Source organism: Macaca thibetana, chromosome 20 (genome assembly GCF_024542745.1).
Source record: "Macaca thibetana thibetana isolate TM-01 chromosome 20, ASM2454274v1, whole genome shotgun sequence".
In the NCBI taxonomy this organism is placed as follows: Eukaryota; Metazoa; Chordata; class Mammalia; order Primates; family Cercopithecidae; genus Macaca; species Macaca thibetana.
In genome coordinates, this window is record NC_065597.1 from 42704204 (window position 1) to 42721398 (window position 17195).

General features: G+C 42.4%; 1 protein-coding gene and 1 long non-coding RNA gene across 5 annotated transcripts in view; one reads left to right on the top strand and one right to left on the bottom strand.

Annotated features, from left to right (window-relative positions):
• Nucleotides 1-17195, top strand: part of CBLN1 (cerebellin 1 precursor) — a 680545-nt gene that overhangs the window by 620268 nt on the left and 43082 nt on the right. The window lies entirely within an intron of this gene.
• Nucleotides 13581-17195, bottom strand: part of LOC126944938 (uncharacterized) — a 42623-nt gene continuing 39008 nt past the window's right edge. For 2 of the 4 annotated variants that reach the window (XR_007722235.1, XR_007722233.1), the window contains one exon: nucleotides 13581-14016. This is a non-coding gene — a long non-coding RNA (uncharacterized LOC126944938). Of the gene's footprint in view, nucleotides 15495-17195 lie in introns of all 4 variants that reach the window. The other 2 variants (XR_007722230.1, XR_007722232.1) reach the window with 1 other exon arrangement.

The following is a 17195-nucleotide window of genomic DNA, read 5'->3' on the forward strand; positions in this document are numbered from 1 at the left end:
CAGCTCTGGGTCAGAGAGACTGAGGCTCATGCTTTGGTTCTGATGCCAGCTGTGTGGCTTCAGGCGTGACTCCTCCTCTCTGTGTCTTGCCATCTTCTCTAGAGATATTGTGAGGATTCAGTCACTGGACAATTTATTAAGCACCTATTGTATGAAGATGCTGGGGTGCATGTAGGAAAAGGGCAGGGCATTGTGGAAATACTTGTGGAATCCAGCTGCAGGCTTCAAGGCTGGTGCTCAAGCTGAGGTCTGAAGGATGCACAAGCATCAGGAGGTGACTGGGGTGGAAATGAGGGGCAGGGAAGAAAGCAGGCCCCAAGGCTCTGAGACGGGACCCAGGCTTCTTTGAGGAAAATGAGGCTGAGCTTGGAGTAAGGAGGGGGGCATGGTATGAGAGGAGGCAGTGAGGCCAGTTGAGGTCAGACCAAGGAGGCTATGAAGGCCACAGCACACCTTCTACTGTGTGTTTTATTTTCTTATATTTAATTTAATTTATTTTATTGTTTTATTTTATGTTTTAGATAAGGTCTTGCTCTGTCACCCAGGCTGAAGTACAGTGGCATGATCCTAGCTCACTGCAGCCTTGAATTCCTGGGCTCCAGTGATCCTCCCACCTCTGCCTCCCGAGGTGCTGGGACTACAGGTGCACCCACCACACCTGGCACTGAAATTTACTACACGTAGTGAACCCCACAGAAGGGATCTGGGTGGAATAGCAGCCTGATGAGATTCAGCTGTCAAATGGAGGAGACACTCAGCCACATGGGACCAGGCGAGGGGCTGCTGCGTTTTCCCAGCGGAGGTGGCTTGAACGGATGCAGCGGCAACGGTGAAGGAGAGGCATGGGCTGATTCAAGAGATGCTGGGAGGCAGATCCGGTAAGCCAAGGAGAGTCAGAGATCCTGCCCTTGTTGGCTTCAAGGACACTCGTTCTCACCTGCTTACTGAAAAGTACAAACCAGCTCCTCCCCATCAAGGAGGATAAACCCAAGGGTTTGCAGAGGTGAAAAGTGAAAAGAAGTGAAAGCTTTCTTTCACTCTGAGCCCAGGGAATGAGAGGAGAATCAGGAGTAATGCAGTTAAGAAATATCATGTAATCAATCACACTAGCTTAAATAAAATGCAATGTCCAAACGCATTGCCTAGCATTTTCCCACATCAAACAGAGGCCCAGGTTAAACACCAGCATCACTAGAGTATTGCTATTTGAAGCTGGAAAGGGGATCCTCATTTTTGGTGGATGGGAAGGTTGGTGGGGGGCAAATATAAGAAGTGTTTAGGGGTCTAAGTTCTAGGAAAACTAACACACTTGTGAGAAGGGGCTGTAATGCCATAGAAAGTGCGAGGCATTTGGAGTTGGAAGGCCGGCCTTTGAATCCCAGACTGCTCTATACATTAGCTGTGTGACCTTGGTGGGTCACTTAGCCTCTCTGATTCTTTTCCTCACCTAGAAAAGGAAGCTGATCACAGTTGCTTCAGAGGCTACTGTGGAAATAAAAGGAAATAATGAGAGAGAAAGTGCTTTGTGAGCTGCAAAGCAATATCAAATATCAGGGATTATTAAGAAAGTATATTTTAAGCAAAAAAGTGTAATAGGGTGATATTATTGAATTGATGTTAATTTTGGGTTGTTAGGATAATGTCTTTATCCTTAGGTGAAGCATGCTGAAATATTTAGGAGGCAAATGTCAAAATGTTTAAAACACTCAAATGGTTCGGAATAAAACAAAATTTTACAGCTCAATGCACAATCTGTCTACTACCTATCTATTTATCTATATTTCGAAAAAACGCGGCAAAACATTAACCATTGGTGAATTTAGTGGAAGGATATTAGTGTTCATTAAGCTATTTTTAACGTTTCGGTAGACTTGAAAATTTTCATAATAAAAATCAGAGGGGAAATCACTTCCAGGTGGACAGCAGGTCTAACTAGGGAGGGAACACAATGCTTCAGAAAGTGACAAAGGGCAGTATCTTCATGGCCTTGGGTAAAGGTGGCATTTGGTAGGGAGGAAACACCCAGCCTCTCTCCCTGGGCCTCCCATCTCCTCCTGGTGCCTCCCTTTGGCTGAAGTAAATGATAAGTCCAAGGGCAGCGCCCAGTGATGAAATCCAGGGCACTCCAAGGGCACGGAGCCAGGAAGAGGGTAGAGTGGGACAGAGAATGGACCCAAAGGGATAACTGGAGAAAAGCCAGCGCCTCCTCTTTTTCAGGGCATGGCAGACAGAAGCTCAAATGCCAGATAATCACTTTCCCAGCCTCCAGATGCAAACCTGGGCAACCCTTCTCCTGCAAAGTCAAGTCTGTGGCTGAATCTGGGAATTTTTTTCCTTTCTAACTAGAGAACAATGTGTGACAAGAAGCTGTCTCTCCTTCCCTGATTTTTTTTTTTTTTTTTTTTTTTGAGACGGAGTCTCGCTCTGTCGCCCAGGCTGGAGTGCAGTGGCCGGATCTCAGCTCACTGTAAGCTCCGCCTCCCGGGTTTACGCCGTTCTCCGGCCTCAGCCTCCCGAGTAGCTGGGACTACAGGCGCCCGCCACCTCGCCTGGCTAGTTTTTTGTATTTCTTAGTAGAGACGGGGTTTCACCGTGTTATCCAGGATGGTCTCGATCTCCTGACCTCGTGATCCACCCGTCTCGGCCTCCCAAAGTGCTGGGATTACAGGCTTGAGCCACCGCGCCCGGCCTCCTTCCCTGATTTTGGATATTACTGTGTGAGGATATGATGCCAGGAGCTGCTGCAGCCACCCTGCCACCAAGAAGATGGCAGAGTGGCCAACAAGAGCCCTGATGTTGTTGAGCAACACAACGCTGGGCCACCTGCTGCCAGACTTCCCAATACATGAGAAAAAGTCTCTGGTGTTGGGGTTCCCTTGTGGTTGGGCATCTTGTCTCTTGCTGCCACTAGCATCTTAACTGATGCACAGGTCATAGTTGAAGTGACCTCCCTGTTTCTTTTCCCTTAGTCACACCCTTTCCCCAACATGCTAGATTTTCTACTGTGATAGTAACAAGAAAAAAACCAACAACAATGAAGACACGGTGGCTCACGCCTGTAATACCAGCACTTTGGGAGGCCGAGGTGGGCAGATGGGATTGCTTGAGTCCAGGAGTTCAAGACCAGCGTGGGTAACATGGCAAAACCCTGTCTCTACAAAAAATACAAAAATTAGCCAGTGTGGTGGCATGCACCTGTAGTCCTAGCTACTTGGGAGGCTGAGGTGGGAAGTGGGATGATCGCTTTAGCCCGGGAGGATTGCTTTAGGTGGAGGCTGCAATAAGGGTAGACTGCACCACTGCAGTCCAGCCTGAAAATGGGCCCTGAGGAAGAGAAAAAGCACTGAGGCGCCATCTATCATATCAGAGGTGGGAAACACAGAAGCACATGTCACAGTTTGCATTTCCGTACAGGGTGCTGAGCTGATGGATGGAGGAGGCAAGGCTTCACGTGCGGAGCACGTGCAGTGGTGTTTGCCCGGACTCCCAGATCCCTAGCATCAGCTCTGCACACCCATCTCGCAGCTTCTGAGTGCTGTGCTGCTAACAGCTCCCCACCCCAAGACCCCAGGGGCCACTCTTTCTTAGGCTCTGGAGCGGCATCACTCTTACCGAGAGCCCAGGTAGCCAATGATTAACCCATGTGGAGAAAAATGCCTCGCAGCTCCTTTGCCCCAGGCTGGACTAACTCTGAGGTGTAAGTTATGCTGCAAAGCCCCTCTTGGGATCAGGCTGAGTCTTGGTTTCATCCCAATTGCTTCTCCACTCTCTTACTCATCTGTCCTGGGAGAGCTCTGTAGGAGATGCAGGTGTAAAGTCACATGCAGTGGCAAGCAAAACACTCCATGAGGCCTTTGCCCTGAGAGCCTTGGCCATGGCACCTTGATCCCTGCATAGATCACTGAAAATCCCCCTGCAGGCTCTACTGTAAGGTAGAGCTAACAAAGCCCACTATTGTCTGACTCTTTCAAGGATTTACTTCATTTGCAAGTGGCTTTTCTCACCACAATGTCATTAACGTGTGGAGAGACCTGAAAGCCTGCATTTACGTGAAAGTGACGTTTAAATCCTCAGGCTCAGGCAGGGCAGAAATAGCCAGGAAGCCGACAGCAGAAAGGGGACATTTGCCTGGACACAGACTTATTTATCTTCTCCCACTAAAGCTTCTCCCTTAACAATGAAGTCTCTGCCCTCTGCTGACCCCAGGACATGTCGAGACCTTGAGCTTGGTAGAATGTGCTGCCAACACTGCTTCCCTTATTACCCATTTCAGTCACTAATCTGGGACTACATCAGTGGTTCCCAACCCTGGCTGCACTTCAGATTCACCTGGGAGCTTTTCCAAAATACACTGCCCCTCCTTTCTCAGGAATCTCTGGCATAGATATGAGATCCTGGCAGGTATGAGAGAAAGGAAAATAAGAGAATCTGCCTGGTAACCATCGGGGGGAAGAAATTAACATATTCTCTAAAAGTCTGTTAAAAGGTCAGAGCCCAGCACAGTGGTACATGCTTGTAATCCTAGCACTTTGGGAGGCTGAAGCAGGAGGATCACTTGAGCCCAGGAGATTTGAGGCTGCAGTGAGCCATGACCATGCCACTGTACTCCAGCCTGGGAAATAGAGTGAGAATCTCAGGCATCAGTATTATTCTAGCACCCCAGATGACTTCAATGAGCAGGAAGGGCTGAGAACCGCTGCTTCACAGAAGGGAGCATGTCCTGAGGTGGGGGATGGCCAGGAAGGTCTTCTCGGGCCTGATCTTGTTGGTTACCTTCATTTCCCAACAAAGGGCTGCTAGATCCTCCTGTGGCTCTCTTGGGTCATCCTTGTGTTTTGTAAAATATTGCTTTCTTTAAACATTCAAGTATGTGGCTCCTCTGAAACTGTGAACATATCTGAAGATCATGATGAACTGTTGGTAACTGTAAAATCCAAGGAGGCAGAATCAGAGGAACAGGTATCTGCAGACATGGGTGGCTGCTGCTCCCAGCATCAAAAGCGTTCGTCTGAAGTCATCCTGTGGGTGGAAGCTTCTGCTCCCCCATGGAGGGCTGTAGAGTGTGTGAGAGTGAGGCTGAAGTGTGAGGTTAAGCACTCTGTGTACACACTTTCATAAAGCATGTTAGCTTTTGTAAAGTGCTTACTAGATCACGAACATTGCTTTTTTTTTTTTTTTTTTTTTTTTTTAAAAAAAATCAGAGTTTATCACTTGACAAAAGATGTAATTTTCCAACACACACTCACAAGTACCACTCTGAGTAATAATTTGGCCCTTATAAAGTTATTATCATTTGCCTGTTATTTTCACCTGTGTTCAAGGGGAGAAGCAAAGCTTGATCTTCAAATGAATAACATAAATTTCAATTAATTACCCAGAAATATTTGCTTTTTTTTCCAGTCTAAACATTTTAATGCCTACCATCAAAGGCAGAGGGTATCTGAGGGAGAGAATTTCACATCAACTTTGCCATCCCACTTCATGAAATTCTGACCTTTTATTTATTTATTTTTCAGAAGGGGTCTCGCTCTGTTGCTCAGGCTGGAGTACAGTAGTGTGATCATGGCTCACTGCAGCCTTAATCTCCTGAGCTCAAGTGATCCTCCTGCCTCAGCCTCCCAAAGTGCTAGGATTATAGCATGTACCACTGTGCTGGGCTCTGACCTTTTAACATAGTCTTAGAGAACACGTTAATTCCTTCCCCCTGATGGTTACCAGGAAGATTCTCTTATTTTCCTTTCTCTCATACCTGCTGGTTAGGAAAGACATTATGTCTCTATTAAAATTCTTTATTTGACTTACTATACAACATCCCATTTTGGGCGTATAGAGAAAATTGAGATTATTTGTTTGACCTCGTGCAGGAAAAGTAATCATTTAATGAATGGTATTTGCCATTTTTAAAAGGTTTTTTGGGGGTGGTGATGAATAGATGCAACATTTATCTATGGCTCAATACCAGGTCACTTAGCCTCCTGATCCCTACAAATATTTCATTGAGTTGTGGTTATGAACTGAACAGAAAATGTCACCACTTCCAGCTTACACAACTGCCATCTGCGGCTTGGCCTTTGCCCATTGCTTTGTGGTTTTGCTACCTATGCACCATCCTTCTACTCCAGCAGGGGGTCTCAGCCCTGACTGCCTATGAACAGCACTTGAGGCTTAAAAAAGATGGGTGTCAGCCCTAGGCCCAGAGACTCTGATTCCATTGGCATAGGATGGGGCCTAGGCACAGGTATATTACAGCCGACCCCCAAGGAAGTATAATATGCAGGTGGCTTTGGAAGCACGATTGTTGACCGTCAGGTCTTCCTGACAGTTGGCAACACTGTGTCCTCTGCCTGTTATCCCCAGCACCTGGGATGGAGTCTGGCACAGGACGGACACTCACAAGTCTGCTGTGAATGATGCACTGACTGTACCTGGAATGAACTTGGAATCCTGGTGCCATCATGCCACAGTATCACCTTCTCCTGATGTATTCCTCAGATGCTTCGAATTAACCAAAAAGCCAGACTGTCAGTTCTAAAGAAGCAGGATTGCTGGAACACGAATTTGCCATGGTTCGCCATTGGCCCATGTTTCATTACTTGTTAATATTCAAAGACAATGCTATAGCATTTAGCCAGTAAAAACAAAAAAGAAAAGAAACAAGTCAGTATATTGAAAAGGAATATTATGTTATTAGAAATGCATGGCAATAGATTGTAGACACATGAGCAAAACAGAACAAATACCAATGCTACCTAATCACTCCAGAAAATGCTGTGCAGAATGAACATCCCTTTCTTCCATGAGGTTTAAAAAATAGCTACTTAAGCACAAAATTTTAAAATAGTTACCTGAATATAAAAGCAGAAACCCAACTGTCAATTTTTCACTTTATTTTTGGCTGGTTGGCTGATTGATTGATCCACTCATTCACTCATTTGATTTGGGCGTACTGAGCCTCTTTGTACTGGGCACTGTTCCAGGTGACGGGATACCACAGTAAACTCAAGTGACCTGGGCCTAGTCTCATGGAATTACACTCAAACATGGGAGGTAGGTAAGAAACGAGTAAGCAGACAGCACAGAATGCAGGCAATAATAAGTGTAGTGAGGATCAAATCACAGGGGCGAGGCAGCAAGTGCAGCCCTGGCAGTCAGGGAGGGTGTCTCTGAGGATGTGGCCTGGGAGCTTAGGTCTGGATTTCTGAGGGCAGGAGACAGCAAATGATGGGTGCAGGGGCAGGAATGAGCTGGAAATGCAAGCAACAGAAAGTCCAGGGGCTAGAAATTGGCAGGAGAAGGAGTGGTATGAAATGGGAGGCAGGAACCGGATAGCATAGGGGTCTGCATGCCATGGTAAGGACTATGTATGGGGACAGTAAAAATGGCAAATGATGCCATCAGTTTCCACTTTAACAGAATTGCTACCACGCAAGAGGCCTGTAATGGGAAAATGGGCTGAATGAGTTTTCTAGCCTTGGGGAAGCCATTCCATTATTGGGTCAAGCCTCACAAAATCACTTGAGTAAAAAAATAATTGCAAGAATTTTCTTTTCTTCTTGAGTGTTGGAATGGGAGTGGGGGATATTAGGTCTATTCTTCCCCCAGATATCCATATAGCCTTTTAATTTTATTTTTTCTTTTATTAGACAGGGTTTCACTCTATCACCTAGGCTGGAGTGCAGTGGCGCGATCTCGACTCACTGCAGCCTGACTTCCTGGACTCAAGCGATCCTCCCACCTCAGCCTCCTGAGTAGCTGGTACTACAGGCATGCACCACCATGCTTGGCTAATTTTTGTATTTTTGCAGAGATGGGTTTCACCATGTTGCCCAGGTCTCAAACTCTTGGGCTTAAGTGATTTTCCTGCCTTGGCCTCCTAAAGTGTTGGGATTACAGGCATGAGCTACTGTGCTCAGCGCCGCTGTCTTTTTATTTTCTTCATTTAATCCTCTGTTCAAATGTCATTTCCCCAAAGAGGGCTTCCTCTCTGCTTCTGGTGGTCTTCATGGTCTCTACAACTACAATATATTATATTGTATATCTATTTGTTCATTTCATACTTCCCCCTCCCCACTGGAATGTAAATCCCTGAGGTCAAGGGCTTCATTTATTTTGTTTTCTGCTATACTCAGTGCTATCCCTGTACTCAGCACATGGTAAGTGCTCAACAAATATCTGTTGAATGAATTAGCTGGAATAAATGTCATTGGATTTTGCTGCATTTATTTGGGCACAAAGGACTTGGGAGAGCCCTTGTGTTGCTATGCTTCTGTTTCCCAATCACATTCGTGTCCTTTCTAATCTTTCTGCCTTAATCACTTTAAATGTACCGACAAGCACAATTGACCAATTAATAGCGTTTATGCTCTTGTTACATCATTTGTAATCCATGATGCTCTTTCTATTCGTAATGGCCTTTCAATTTTTCATGACTCAAAATGGATGACATGCATAATGAATACAAATAGCAAATTGATTAAATGCAATGCATATTCTACTGCTTGCTGGGCTTATGCCGGTTATTAATGACAGAAATCCAGCAAATTCTCATGAAAACACCAATGACATACAACCTTTAACGCAAGATGTTGGAGCACTAGGGGTCCTAAATTTTCCTAATTACTGAGCAACAGCAGAGATTAATTTCCCAGATGGCAACCTTTGTAAATAAGAACATCAGCATGGCTGCTTTGTCCAAGTTCTTTTTGCTGAGCACAAAACCCATCATACAACCCATTTTTACTTCATCAGACTATTTGTGTTGTGTTTAAGAAAAAATACACTTGAGAGATCGCCTTATGAGCAAAGTATAAAGGATGCCACTTGTGCAAAATCAAATTTATTGCCTGTTCAGGGATTGCATGTTTTTTTGGAATCCTAATACACTGTGATACAGATGCCACATAGCTTCAGTTCGTGTATTGAGCATTAAAACATCACAAAAATGATAACACAAAACAAGAAGATACGGATGAGAGTCTTCAATGGACAATATGGTAAAGGACATGCTTTTAAAAGACCTGCCTGGCTAAATGTGCAGTCTTGGTTTCAGATTGCCAAAGAATAAGCTGGTTTGCAATAAAAGGCTGTGTGAATCAACTTTCTTTTCCCCATTAGTGGGAAACCTTCTGGGAAGCAGGTGTTTCCTTTGACACACTGGGGCACATGATGACTGGTTTACCTAGGTTGGCACTGGAAAACAACAAGCACTTGTCTGGTGGGTCTATTAAGAGGGAATGAAGTGGATAGGAGCATTTGTCAAGGCCCACCCACACTCAGAAAGCAACGATCACAGCATGCTGACCACTGCTCCTGCACTCTTCCTTCTGAAGCACAAATGAGCCACTCTGCAGAAGGAAGGTGGGGTGACAGAATGGGCAACTGTGGTCCTGGTCCACTTCCCCAGCAGCTCTTCAGGTAACACCTTGATAGGTCTGCCTCCACGATAGTTCAGACTCTGAGTCAGTGGAATTCCAAACCCAGGGAAAGCAGAGCTCTGCCAAATTTGTGGCCTGCACCCTGCCAATTTGTGGCTCAGAGTGGTTTTGATGATACCTAGTCTAGGCTTAGTAGATTCCCTTCTTCGTCTGAAAGTGTGCACATCATCTAGGGTTGGAAACTCCGGAAGTGACCCCGAACAAGTGAGTGGTGTATCAGGAGACACAGAGAGCCTGGGTAGTGAGGGAGAAGTTAGACAGGGAAGGGAAGGTGGCCACACAATATAGGATGCATTATTGAGTCAGCTACCACAGTGGGTGACGACAGTTGACTCTCACATGGTAACACTGGAAAACTGCAAAGTACATGCCTTGGAATTACTTTAGCTAAGGGGTGAGGGAGCTGGGGTATTTATACCCATACAACCAGCAGTCATTGCTTAAGAGTGTCCCCAGAGAGATATTAATTCCCAGGCACTTTCATCTTTCCATGCCTATGGACAAAGTGGAGCCTAGGGTCCATGTATCTGACAAAGATACAGTGGATGTGGGTGGAGCGCCCATAGAGACTGTTTCAAAGTCACACGAGGACTTAGACTTCCTTCCAGTACATATAAAACCCACACCCTCATCCCAAACTTCTAAAGGCATCATCATTACTCATGATCAAAATGTCTGATTAATGTACACAGTGCATTAAGCACACTTTTGAATGTGATTTGAAGGGGAATGACATTAACAGACTCTACTTGCTGAATTTTCCACTCTATGGAGATGGCAAGACAGACTTCTGCTAACATTTAGGAAACACACATGCCCTCCTCCCCCACTGTCATATGTCTATGTGAGAGAATAAAGAATTCACAACTAGTTCTAAAAAAAAGAAACTAGGAAGAGAAATACAGACTACAGAGTAAGAGAAAGCAACAGTGCTAACAGAGAGACAGACAGAAAGGAATGAGAATTTAATTTATTAAAATTGGGGAAAAAAACCCCAAAATTATTGGTACCTTTAAACATGTTCCCTAGATGAAGCCTGAGGTACTGTGCTGGAACTTTCTGATTGTCATATAGAATCTGGTTGTCAAATAGCCTCATTTTGTACTGGAATTCATCTTGTAAAGCCAAAGAATTCCTTAGCATCTCTATTTCTTTTGACACTTTAGTTGCAAAAATCCTTTCTTAGTGCATAACAATGATAATAATTAGTATTTATTTCATGCTTGCTATGTATGAATTGTTTTGCATGTATTAACTCATTTAATATTCACAATAAACCCATTGGTTTCTCCATTTCACAGGGAAAGAAGCTGAGGCTCAGAAAGTTTCAATGACTAGCCCAAGGTCACTCAGCAAGTGGAACTAGGATTTAAATCCAGGGGGTCTGACTGCAGAACCCCCAATTTTTACATCTCCATATTATCTTTCTTTCATTTGCCCTAATTACTTACCTTAATAGGCACATGTTTTTACAAACATAAATCCTTCCTTGTTTCTATCCCAAGGATGTGATGGCTTGACATTTTATGCCAAGGTCAGTGCAACACTTTCACATGAGCAACATCCTAAAACAGAGCTCATTCAAGGAGGAGAGAGGCCCCAACTTCCCAAGGATGACATCTGGTTTCTCCTTCAGCATGCCCAGGTCTCTCACTAGCAAAACCTTGAGAGTTTTACCCCACAACCATCTTAGAATCACCTGCTCTCTAAACCTAGGGAAAGTCACTGAGGGCTACAGGAAATCAATTTTGTTTGCTTCTCTTTGCTACCAGATGAGCCAACTCAACCACTGGATTCCATATTGAGTAAAAATATGAAACATGCAAATGGCACTCCATTCTTATTTGTTACCTTTTTACTCAATAAAAGAAGGAAGTCTGAGTGATCATAGATAGAACCATTGCTTAGAAAGCACTTGAGCAATTGTTTAGATTCACATTTATTATGGTGTGATCTGAGTCTAAAAAATAATTGACTTTTTTTTTTTTTCCAGTAAGGCTTATAAATACAGACTCAGAGAGGCCTCTCATTCTCCTAAACATCTTTCCAGGCGGAGATGAGAGGGAAAAAGCTCGTGCCTGTGCTAAAAGCCTACAGTTTGCTATTCCACGATGTTTCTATTACAGTGTAAGTGTGTATATGGCATCAGTACATATGCACATAAGTGTCATTTGCTAAATTTAAAAGAAAGATGGTTTTCCCACTTCTAACACTTAAGAACTTAGAAAAGATAATGCTTTAAGAGGCAGCAAAATCCACGACTACACACAGACAAAAGATCCTCTTATTTTTCTAAATATTTAGAGAATTAGTCTACAGAAGGACTACAATAGAAACTACCATAGTGAGATGAGATAAAATGATAAAAGTGCACCTAGGGAACCGTTTAAGTATGCGAGAGTGTCTATGGAATGTATGTGTGTGTGTGTGTGTGTCCTCATTTACACACACACAAGAGAATGAATAATTTTAAGCAAAAGCATTCAAGAATTTTATCATTCTGTCTTGACTTGTTCTTTCCACACGTTCAGGTTCAGTAATAACCTTGAAAGTGTCAGGACCAGATCGGTCAGGAGGATTCATTTAGAAATTGTGACCGGTCACAATGTGCCTTTATTTAGCCAACCCTCATAATAAGAGATTTCTATTACACGGGGCTGCTGTATGATGAGGTGGAGAGCACGTAACTGAGGCTCTGTAGTCAGACACCCGCAGAGCCTATGCCATCCACACGCTCACCACAGCTCCTGCCTCCACATGGGGGAGGCAGGTGGAGGGATGAGCAATATGTATTTCAGATGCCCTTTTGGTCTGGGGGCTGTCAAGTCTCCTGATGCTGGACAGGACTGGGCTGTATTGAAAATTACACTAATTAGGAGATTTGGATTTTTGATGCATCTTTGTTTCTGTAAACTCCTTGTGAGTCTATCTAGCCTCAAATACCCAGTTAGAAACAAATATATGGAGATGATATGAGATTGTGCACAGAAGTCCTTCAAAGATGGCATTACACAGACTGAGATTACTAAGTAAAAAAAGTCCATGTAAATTTCAAAGAGCCATTAGCTGAGTCATATATTTACAAAATACAGTCAACCATCTACTGCTGACTAAGCTTTCTTAACTTCTTGACAATCTGGACAAGAATGACCCAGAGAGGTTGATAAGAAATTGAAAATTCTGCAAACACAAATAAAAAAGACAGATAAGCATAAAAATGGAAACGAATGCTAAATCAAAAGTCTGTCTCTAACAAGTTGACAAAATTCTGCAAGCCACAGATGCTCATAATTGGAGCACTATAGAAAATAAGGATGTTAAATTAGAAAAGAACTCAGTAAGGTTAGAAAACATATTTATGGTATTAAAGTGTCCTGGGTAATAGCAATATAACAGAGAGAAGAGGAGATCTTGGGCTGGGCATGGTGTCTCATGCCTGTAATTCAGCGCGTTGAGAGGCCGAGGCGGGTGGACCGCCTGAGCTCATGGGTTCGTGACGAGCCTGGCCAACATGGACAAACCCTGTTTCTACTAAAAAAATACAAAAATTAGCTGGACGTGGTGGTGGGTGCCTGTAATCTCAGCTACTTGGGAGGTTGAGGCAGGAGAATCATTTGAACCTGGGAGGTAGAGGTTGCAGTGAGCCGAGATCGCACCGCTGCACTCCAGCCTGGGTGACAGAGTGAGACTCTGTCTCAAAAAGAAGAAGAAGAAAAAAGGGATCTTAAATATTATGATGGGAAAAAATCTCTAGAATCAACTTCGTGGTGAGGAGGAGGCTGTTCAGAGATATAATTTAAAGTTGAATCATGGACAACCGAAGGTTTAGACTAAAGGAAAAATAAAGGTACCAAGCAAAAAACCTTGCTAAACACAACCCTGTGAGACAAATAGGGAGACAGGCATCATTGTTATATAGAAGATCTTGAAGGAAAATTAGAGTACAATGCATGTGCTCATTCCACCAATAAAGGGTTCTTTATTCCCTCAATATTCAACTGATTTCCAAAAATGCAAGCTATTAAAGTATGACATAACTTCATGAAAGAGGGTAATTTTTATTTCTTGGGAAAGTCAGAAGAATAAAATGCAGAAAGATTTATAAAATAAAGTTTTATTTTTATTTAAGTTCATTATATTTTATTTTGCTTATATTACACTTACCATGTATACCAGGCACCATTTAAAACACTTTGTAAACATTAACCCATTTAATCTCCTTAACAACCCTAGAATGTACTATTATTAAGCCCTTTTACACATGAGAACAGGCTTGGAGAGATTCAGTGACTCGCCCAAGGTCACACAGCTAGTAAAAGTGGAGCTGTGGCCATGCGCAGTAGCTCACGCCTGTAATCCCAGCACTTTGGGAGGTCCGAGGTGGGTGGATCACAAGGTTAGGAGTTTGAGAGCAGCCTGGCCAATATGGTGAAACTCCGTCTCTACTAAAAATACAAAAATTAGCCAGGTGTGGTGGCAGGTGACTGTAATCCAAGCTACTTGGCAGATTGAGGCAGGAGAGTCGCTGGAACCGGGGAGGGGGAGTTTGCAGTGAGCCGAGATCACGCCTCTGCATTCCAGCCTGGGTGACACAGCAAGACTCCGTGTTAAAAAAAAAAAAAAAAAAAAAAAAAAAAGGGGGAGCTGTACACAGGCCATCGGGCTCTACAGTACTTGGAATCACTATGCTATGCCGCCTTTATAAGCAGGGGAATTAAAAAGTGACATATTTTGATGATCTTGCTCTAATTTCTTAGCTTCTGAACCTTTGAAAGATTAAGTGAATACATGATACAATTCTACACTCTTTAGAACAGGAAAAAATTTGAAGAAATTTGATCTTAAAATATATTCATTTGTCTTTATAATTATACATGGAACCTTAAGAATCCTTTAAAAGAGTAAATTAGTATTTCATACACACAAAAAAACAAGATAATAGATGGATTGGAAAGATATATTTTTCTGTTATTCCACAATAACTTTTACATTGAGATCAGATTAGAAAATGACCAGGATAAATGGCCAAGAATAAAATTCCCCCAAGTGTTGCATATACATTCTACCAGAAAATGTGTGACAACATTTTTAAGAAGTGTTTCCTGCCACAAAGTCAGAAGTGGGTGCTAATGTTAACAGCTCTCAAAAAGCTGCAGCCTGAAACGAATAATGTCCTGAAGGGTAAATTGTATTTCCCTACAAAGGTTTTAATTAAAAAGCACTCTTACCTTCAGTCCTGACTCTTTAAACGTGCAATTTTACCAATAAGACAACAGTATTAACTCACTAATTCATTCAACAAATATTTATAGAGCTCCAATTTAGCAATGAGACTATCCCAAAGTGAATGAGACACAGTTTCCACTTCTCAAAAAGTCCATTTAGAGAATATGAACTTGGACAATTAATTAACAAAACCATGAGCTAAGTGTTATAGAGGCTCCAATAATACAAGCAGCAGGATCTTTTTAAAAATGTGCAATGTGCAATGTGCTCCTGGCTCAATATGGTGCAATGAGCACATGCATTATTTCTTGTCCTAACTAAAACCCCACTAAAATGAGAGTAAATCCCAAATTTCCACTTCTAGCCAAAATGGAGTAAAAGGAACTTGCTTTATCCTCCCACCTAACATCACTCCCCCCATCCCAGGACAAAATATATTAAACAATAGTACGCCAGACACTGGACATCAGCCAACAATCAGGGATCCTTGAGAGAAGGGAAGCAAATGAGATGGGCCTGGTGATTTTTGAGCTTACTGCCTGGAGAGAAGTTCCAGGCTACAGCATGAGAGGGCAAATCCAGGCAAAGCCTGGTGGGCTTCTCACGTGGAGTAGATGAAGCTGAGTCTGAGGACACCTAGGCAGCTAGAGTTTACAGAGAAGAGTACTGGAGAGGAGAAGGCTTCACAAAGAGAACACTCCAAAGATCTAAAGATAGTCCTGGCTGGGCATGGTGGCTCCCACTGTAATCTCAGCACTTTGGGGGGCCGAGGCAGGTGGATCACTTGAGGTCAGGAGTTCAAGATCAGCCTGGGCCAACATGGAGAAACTTCATCTGTATGAAAAAAATACAAAAAATTTAGCCACGTGTGGTGGCTTGCACCTATAGTCCCAGCTACTTGGGAGGCTGAAGCAGAAGAATCGCTTGAACTTGGGAGGAGGAGGTTGCAGTGAGTTGAGTTTGTACCACTGCACTCCAGCCTGGGTGACAGAGTGAGACTCCATCTCTAAATAAATAAATAAATGTTAAAAAATAAAGACAGTCCTCCTTGAGTATTCAGCTGAGTGCTGAAAAGTGTATGCATGTGAGGAAACTACCTAAGGTCAGGTGGAAACCCACACAAAAAGACTGAAGAACAGTGCCTGCTACTCACACAGACCCAGAAATAGAGTCTATTCCCACTAGTCAGACTGGGAAACCTTAAGATTCTCTGACATAGAGAAGTTTGCCTCCACTGTAGGGAATAATAACACCTAAACCAAGCATTGCTTTGGTATCACCTAATAAATCTTAAAAGTGAGGACAAAGGATAAAACTGCTTCTAAGCAATGAAACTGTGTCTCAGATTGAAGCTTGAAAATGTTGATAGGAATACAAAAATGTCCAGTACCAAAACAGTAAAATATACAATATCTGGTACCCAGTCAACAATCAACCAGGACACAAAAAGCAGGAAAATAGGACCATAAGAGCATAGCAATCAATCAATCAAAATGAACTTCAAATTAACATAGAATTAGCAGTTATTATAACTGCATTTCAAATGCTCAAAAAGTTAAGTAGATACGAGTGGAAGATATTTTTTAAAGGCTAAAATCAAATTTCTAGCAATGAAAAAACAAAGTCTAAGATAAGAATTGTACTGGATGGGAATGATGACAAATTAGAGACTGCAGAAGAAAAGATTAGTGAACTTGAACACATGGCTATAAAAATATTTAAAATGGAAGACAAAAAAAGATAATTTATAAAATGAGTAGAGCATCAGTGAGTTGTGGGCTAACTTCAAGTAGCATGTACTTAGGAAACTGGAGTCCCTGAAATAACAAGAGGACAGGACAGAAAAAATCAGAAGATATAATGGATATAAAATGTTCAAATGTGACAGAAACAATAAAACCAGAGATCTATGAAATTCAATAAACCCCAAGTGAAAGAAATATTAAGAAAATTACAGCAAGGTACATCATAATCAACTTGCTCAAAAGGAGTGATGAACAGAAAATCTTAAAGGCAGCTTCAGGTAAGAAGGCACATTATATGGAGAGAATCAAGGCAGGGATTATTGTATAATATATTTCTAGACAGAAATAATGCATGTGAGAAGATAGTGATGCAACATTTTTAAAGTACTAAAAGGAAAAAACTGTCAAACTAGAATTTCATATTTAGTAAAATAACTTTTAAAAATGAAGGGGAAATAAAGACTTTTTCAGGCACCAAAAGCTAAAAGAATTCATCACTGGCAGATTTCACCACAAAATTAAAAAAAATCCTTTAAGAATTATGAAAATAACACCAGATGGTAATAGGAATCTCTATAAAGGATGAAGAGTATTGGAAATGGGTGTGTGTGCACATATGTGTATGTATACGCACATACATATATATACATATTTTACTTCTAACTTAAAAATCTCTTTAAAACACAATTAACTAATTAAATAAAAATAATAACATAATGTGGGGTTTATAAAATCTGTAGAGGTTAAATGTTTTCCAATAATTTCAAAAAAGATTGGGAGGGGAAAAATC